General features: G+C 34.8%; 1 long non-coding RNA gene across 1 annotated transcript; it reads right to left on the bottom strand.

The window, feature by feature from the left end:
- Nucleotides 1-3,555: 3,555 nt before the first annotated feature.
- Nucleotides 3,556-6,199, bottom strand: LOC141366197 (uncharacterized). Its single transcript, XR_012371296.1, has 2 exons — nucleotides 5,915-6,199; nucleotides 3,556-5,087 (listed from the first exon to the last, which is right to left on the bottom strand). It is a non-coding gene; the product is annotated as an uncharacterized lncRNA (long non-coding RNA).
- Nucleotides 6,200-7,635: the final 1,436 nt, after the last annotated feature.

Raw genomic sequence — 7,635 nt, 5'->3', positions numbered from 1 at the left:
GTGCTGTTGCTGTAGTAGCCTTATTTTTCTGAGGTTCAAACAGAATTTATGATAATGTACTTTACAAAATGTTATAAAATTTGGGGGCCCCAGTTTGAGAACCACTGTTGTAACTATAAATAATACATTCTGAAAAAAATATGTTTACTTAATTACTTTGAATTACTCATGTTACCTATCATCACTGAAAGGGTCAAATATGGTACTGTAACTCTTTAGGATTCAATTCTTATGTTGCATTACATTTTTATTCTGTTTTCTATCTTATTGATTTAACCATAAACAACCTAAGAATACACCTCTTAATCTCAAACTAACTTACCTCACAAAATACAGATTCCATGTTTTCAACCTCTGTTAGATATATCCCTCCTTATTGATGTTTAGACTGACTTAATAGGAAAATCATGGTAACCCATTAGTAATTATTCAAGGATTACCACACTGTTCTTAATGAATTACTTAAAATCTTGACCATTATTTTAAAGTGAAAAACACGGTAACTTATTAGTAATTACTAAGGACCTAAGACATAAATCTTAAGAAATTATTAAAAATTTTGACCATTATTTTAAAGTGAAAAACATAGTAATGTACTAGTAATTAGCACAATGAATTATAAGAAACTGTATTCTAAGGCATGGGTCTTCAACCCGGGGGTCCGTGACGGAACTGCATGGGGTCCGCCAAATGATGTTTAACAACAAGCTATTTTTTGCTTAAAACGTAAAATATATGTACAAAACGTTACGTCCCCTTTAAGTTGTGCACGTGCGTTTCCGTATAGGTTTGAAGGCACGCGTTCAGTTTAGCCAGCGGACCAAAATAAAATATCTAAAGATTATAAATGTCCACTCAGGAAGCAGCAGTAGCGACTGAAAAGTCATCATAAAACAGGTAAATCTTATGTGTGTCTTTCTTTCAGAATGTCATTTTAGAATCAATGCGACATGTTGTCTCATCAATATTTCTGAACTTGGACGGCTGTTTCACGCGGTTAAGATTTAAAGCGCTAATTCAACAGGCAAATGACACCACACCGCGTCTGCATTTTAAACTGACAAAACTATCGCTTGCATTTAAAAATTAATGAAACGTGCGCCGTGATGGTGCTTTGTGCAAGATTCATAGTCAGGTTGAAATCCGCCTCTCAAAACGTTTCCCCAAAGAGATGCGCTCGGACTCGTTGCATGTTGTTCTCCTGAGTCTGATATGAAGCTATACAGAAAATAAACCTGCGTTACTTAAACTCGTGACAATGATGATATACGAGCAAGGCAACAGACCTCAAAATTATAAAGTAGCACAACCTCTATCCCCACCAGAATAGAGTTTTTGTGCCATTCACCATGATCAGTCATCTTTATAAACTGAAAGCCCTTGTCCAATTCACAGTAAAATGAAAATTTATTACACTGCAAATACCTAAAAATTATTAATTATTATTATTATTATTATTATTATATTAATATAAAAACTAAATCTACTTTAACAAAAAAATTATGCATGTTAATATAGTATGGCTGTGTGCCAATATGGTTTGTTTCTATTTATAAAACAGTTCCAGTCCTTGATTCTGACCTTACTGCTTACTTAAATATCTCTGTCTTACACATTTATTATTAGGGGGTCCCTGCTCCATGCCTCTCTCATCTAAGGGGTCCCCGACCCAAAAAACGTTGAAGACCCCTGTTCTAAGGTACAAATCATGGTAGCCCCCTAGTAAAGACACAATCCTGTACTTTTATAATAATAACACCATTACCAATAAAAGAAATGGTACTGTAAAGGCATAAAGTAACGTTATGCAACTTGAAGTGAGTAACAACACAAACAGTAGAGCAGACCTTTGTCTGCACCCAACCCTAGTAATCAAAATAATTTTGATTTGGTATAATGGTTTTAAATTATCTTTAGATCAAGGGGACCCCCTAGTGGTGTATGCACTCTAAAAAAACAAACGGTGCTATATAGAACCAAAACTGTTGATTTGAATCGTAACCATAGAAGAACCGTTTTTAGTGCCATATAGCACCGGTGAAGCACCTGTGTAGAACCATATAGGGGCCATATAGAACACTATAGCACCACATTTGGTTCTACATAGCACTATATGGTTCTACACAGGTGCTTCACCGGTGCTTCACCGGTGCTATATGGCACTAAAAACGGTTCTTCTATGATTACGAGCAAAGAACCACTTTTGGTGCTATATAGCACCGTTTGTTTTTAGAGTGTGGTATGACTTTTGTGTCAATATTATTCAATCAAACATACAGTATTTGAGAGCAAAACTATTAAATTGTTGTAAAAAAATTAATTCTCATTTAAAAAATGTTATTTTAAAATTATTTTAGTTACAAAATACAGGAATTGTTAACCAAATTCTTTGCAATATGAATTTTTCTTTGAGTAGTTTCATCGCGTGTTCCTACATTTTGCTCTCTACTACGCTGTTTTTGTTTGCGGATCAAAAATCTTTGCTTTTGAGTCAAAAAGGTTTGGATGCAAGTTACAAGCGTCTCATTGGGCGGGATCAACCTAGTTGAATGAAAGACCCGTTTCTATTGGCCACTACTGTCACCATTTGGCCACGCCCACCACGGAAGTCTGCCACCGAGGAGAGCGATGCTGTGCTATGGAGAGCGGCATATTGTTTGTAAGGTACGAAAGAACATTTAATGTCATAAACTCTGTGGAATGTCTATAAAAATGAATATCTTGTGTTTAACCTTCCATATGTTTTAATCTCTCTTATCTAAATATGCAACGTTAGTTATTAGCATTAGCTTCCGGAGGCTATTGTGTCCAGAGTTTGCTTTATCCAGCTAACGCTAAGTCTTACACCGATATTAATACCACGCTTTTATAAGAAGTTAATCACTTACTGCATACGGACATCAAATTTACTCATGATGTGACGCAATCGTGCAAGTTTGCTTTTGCAGGCTGAATATTTTTGCGTAATTGACTACTAAATTAGTATTTCTTTTTTTGAACAGAAATGATAAATTATACAATTATTTTATACAACTAATTCTAGCATAGCAGCTATGACATATAGGGGCGGTTTCCCGGACCAGGATTAGCTTAATCCAGGACTAAGCCTTAGTTTAATTAGGAAATATAACTAGTTTTAACAAACATGCCTTACTAAAAACATTACATGTGTGCATTTTGAGGTAAAACAAAGGGCACTGATGTATTTAAAGACATGTCAGTGCAAGTTGTTTTCAGTTTGTCGAGCTCTTAAAAGTGTTTAAGTCTAGGACTAGTCTAAACCCTGTCCGGGAAACCGCCCCATAATAGAGTAAGATCATGTGGGCATTTAATGACATTGATAGATCCAAATATGACTATGCCAAAAATGTTAGATTAAACCGATACAAGAAGCAAGTCCAGTTCACTAGTTCTTAGTTTTACTAGACCTCTCTTTTAGTCAGGAAAATGACTTTGTCCATTGCTCAAAGATAGACAACTCTGTGGTGAGTTAATGCTTTTACTCAATCACAAGGTAGACAGAGATGAGAGCATCAGGCAGGGGACAAAATGATGAAGAATAAAATAAAAATGATTTATTGAATAATCTTAGCTGCACTGTCAATGGTCTGTCTGACTCGTCTTGTAACATATTTTAAACAACATATAAAATATTACACAATGCTACTTTGTCTTATGACATTATCAAAAATCTTTAGCCAGAGGAGACCACTGATATACCTATATCTACTAATGAAGACAATGCGTCACCCAACATAAATAATCTGCAGTAATGAAACAACAAGCAAAATAGTTTAGGATAAAATGAATGAAAATGAAAAAATGTGTAAATGTAAATAAATATATTGGTAACTAAACAAAATTCATTAATAAACATCCAGTATTTAAGACATTTTGATATGAAGATCTTTTAAAAGTAGCAAGTAGACCAGACTTTAATGACAAACTGTGATTTGTGACATAAAAGTAATTTGTGCTTCTTGTGTTACAGGACTGATTGGGAGGATTGTAATCAGAGAGGCTAAGAAAGATGTCAATATCACTTTGTAATGCAAGATCTGTTGTGGAGAGGATGCATTGTGGCATCCTCATCTCTGCTGTTGACTTCAAACAATTCAATTTTGTTCACATTTATTTGTATAGCGCTTTGAACAGTTTTGAAGTCCTCGTGATGGCCGATGTCAACTTTCCTTATGTGTAGGGTCATCTGATAGAGACAGGATCCAGACTGGGGTAATCTGAAGTTTTAAAAAAAAGCAAACAGAGAAAATTACCATAGCTGCTGTTTAGAGCTTTTAGGTTAAGGATAATTTAAAAAAAAAGTTATTTTAACTTAATGCAAAGTTACAGGATGAAATTATGTTTATGCACACTGAAGAGGTGTCTTTAAGTTAGATTTAAACTGGGAGAGAGTGTCTGAACAGTGTCAGTAAGGCTGTTCCACAGTTTCCATAGGTGGAAAAAACTTGCCCTGCTTTGGTAGATTTTGCTATCCTAGGAACTACTAAAAGTCTGAGTTTTGAGATATTGTGGAGCATGATTGTTTGTAGCATACTAGAAGTTCTGTCTGTGGGAGCTAAACCATTTGGGACTTTATAAGTGAGTAGCAATATTTTGTAATCGATACAGAATTTAACTGGTAACTATTGTAGAGATGCTAAATTTGGGGTTATATGAACTTGCGTGACCTTGTAAGAACTCTAGCAGCTGGGATTTTGCACTAATTGTAGCCTATTAATTAAGGATGCAGGACAACCACCCAGTAATCTAATCTAGATGTTATAAATGCATGAACAACGTTCTTCACATCAGAGACGGTTGATATGTTCTACTGGAAGAAGGCTGCTTTTGTGATGTGAGATATGGGTTTCAAAAGAAAGATTTCTGTAAAAGTCATTTACTGTATTTGCTGAGGTGACCAACATCCTTCTATTTGAAAACTGTACTCCAAATTATTCTGCTTACAGGTCTTTGGTCCCATGAGTAGTCCAAGTATCTTCATGTAACTTTTTTTATTAGATCTTGGAATCCCCAGCCATCCTTCCTGTCATTGCCTGACTTCAATGTAACCTCTAGTGAAGAATCATCTGAGAAATAAATACAAATTACTGAGATACAAAATGATAAACAAGTGTTGTATATTTAGTGTCTTACTAAACATTACATGGGCCTTTGGACAAAACATTTTGGGGCGGTTTCCCGGACAGGGATTAGACTAGTCCTAGACTAAAATAAATGTAAGAGCTGTCAAAACTGAAAACAACCTGCACTGACATATCATAAAATACATCAGTGTCCTTTGTTTAGCCTCAAAATGCACACAAGTAACGTTTATAGTAAGGCATGTTTGTTAAACCTTGTTATATTTCCTAATTAAACTAAGGCCTAATCCTGGTTTAAGATAATCCCTGTCCAGGAAACTGCCCTTAAATGTTTTTTCATTTGTAAATGGATTTGAATAAAGGCATCTGCTATGTGAATAAACGTACATTCAAATTTCTTCACCTGGATATTGTTTGAATACATAAACATTTACATAAGTGCCATTACAGGATTAATTCTACACGTATTGAGTAATATTTAAGCAGTATCAACACTAAGAACTTCCAATGTAAAAATAACTTGGGGAAAATATAGTCATGCAATTACATAATATGTAATATTAATATTTGTTTTATGTCCGTATGCAGTAAGTGATTAACTTACTAATAAAAGCGTGGTATTAATATCTGTGTAAGACTTAACGTTAGCTGGATAAAGCAAACTCTGGACGCAATAGCCTCCGGAAGCTAATGCTAATAACTAACGTTGCATATTTAGATAAGAGAGATTAAAACATATGGAAGGTTAAACACAAGATATTAATTTTTATAGACATTCCACAGAGTTTATGACATTAAATGATCTTTCGTACCTTACAAACAATATGCCGCTCTCCATAGCACAGCATCGCTCTCCTCGGTGGCAGACTTCCGTGGTGGGCGTGGCCAAATGGTGACAGTAGTGGCCAATAGAAACGGGTCTTTCATTCAACTAGGTTGATCCCGCCCAATGAGACGCTTGTAACTTGCATCCAAACCTTTTTGACTCAAAAGCAAAGATTTTTGATCCGCAAACAAAAACAGCGTAGCAGAGAGCAAAATGTAGGAACACGCGATGAAACTACTCAAAGAAAAATTCATATTGCAAAAAATTTGGTTAACAATTCCTGTATTTTGTAACTAAAATAATTTTAAAATAACATTTTTTAAATGCGAATTAATTTTTTTTACAACAATTTAATAGTTTTGCTCTCAAATACTGTATGTTTGATTGAATAATATTGACACAAAAGTCATACCATAGTGGTGCGGGGCCCTATGCAAATTGCGTAATTTGCTTATAGGAAAGACCGACACTGATTTGAATGCATTTGTAAATTAGTTAATATACATTGATAAACACATTTTTACATGCTTTATAAAGTGAACCCTAATGTAAAGTGTTACCAGTTGACATGTAGTTGCAAATGAATGACAATAAGTTGACAAGAAATTGCAAAGTTAAGAGTAGCCTATTTACTGTAAGTTTAGAATTGGTGCCTCAGTGCTGTTAAACATATTCTTAGGTGAATGCATATTTGAGACTAAAATATTTGTATAGTTAACAGCTTACTGGTGCTATTTGATCACTTACCATCTAACAATACCCTTTTTCACATTAAAACAAAGCTGGCCAGTATGCATTGTATGCCTACGGTTATTCTTGTAACTAGTATTAAGAAACATGTAGTCTCCAACCTGTATGTGGCAGATAACTTTGAGAACTATTGAAAATGTGAGTGTTTTGACATGCCATCTTGAGTACAGGTTTAAAACATGCTCCTAGACATGAGTATGCTTTTTACTTTGTTTAAAAAAAAGAGAGCTCCAATATAAATGCAATGATACCCAAAAATAATTGCAAACGCTCTGTTATTTTTGAAACCCAGTCTTGGGTCAAAACAGGACAAACCCAACCCTTTATGTTGCATGTTTTTAACCAATGAAAAGCTTCAAAATAAAGGCAATGTTACACTCAAAAAAATGTTCAACCCATTGTTGGCTCTTATATAAACATTTCCTGGTTTAATTTCACCAAGTGGTTGGGTTGTCGTTTTTTGATCCTACCATGGATAACACAAAATTCTTTAGGTTGTAATGGTTTAAAAAAATATTTTACTCATAGATTTTAAACTAACTTAATTGTTTGCTGGATTTATGGAACATAGTGTGCTGATAGACGGGCTCTTAGGAGTATACTTTACTTTTCCACCCACCTCATGCTTCAGGCATCTGAATGTGCTCTAAAAATGAATCATACCTTACTGTTACCATGGTGATGTGGCTACATGTCTTGGGAGATGGTTTGAGAGAGCATAGGCACGCATTAACACTGATTGCACAAGCATGCAGCAAACAACAATACTAATGGCTCCATCTTATTCGGGCATTTATATTAGGTATTGCAAAAATAGTGACACTCAAATATATGAAGGTACAAATCCTTTACTCAGTTCTCAAATTGTGGGTGATGCTAATTACTACACTCGATAGTACGGTTTAATCTTAGCCGCTGTACTCTGCAGACAGGGGTGTCATGCACCAATTTTTTAAG

The sequence above is a fragment of the Misgurnus anguillicaudatus genome, chromosome 9 (assembly GCF_027580225.2).
Source record: "Misgurnus anguillicaudatus chromosome 9, ASM2758022v2, whole genome shotgun sequence".
Taxonomy (NCBI): domain Eukaryota; kingdom Metazoa; phylum Chordata; class Actinopteri; order Cypriniformes; family Cobitidae; genus Misgurnus; species Misgurnus anguillicaudatus.
The sequence above is the reverse complement of the archived record's forward strand: the minus strand, read 5'-3'. Positions and strand labels throughout refer to the sequence as shown.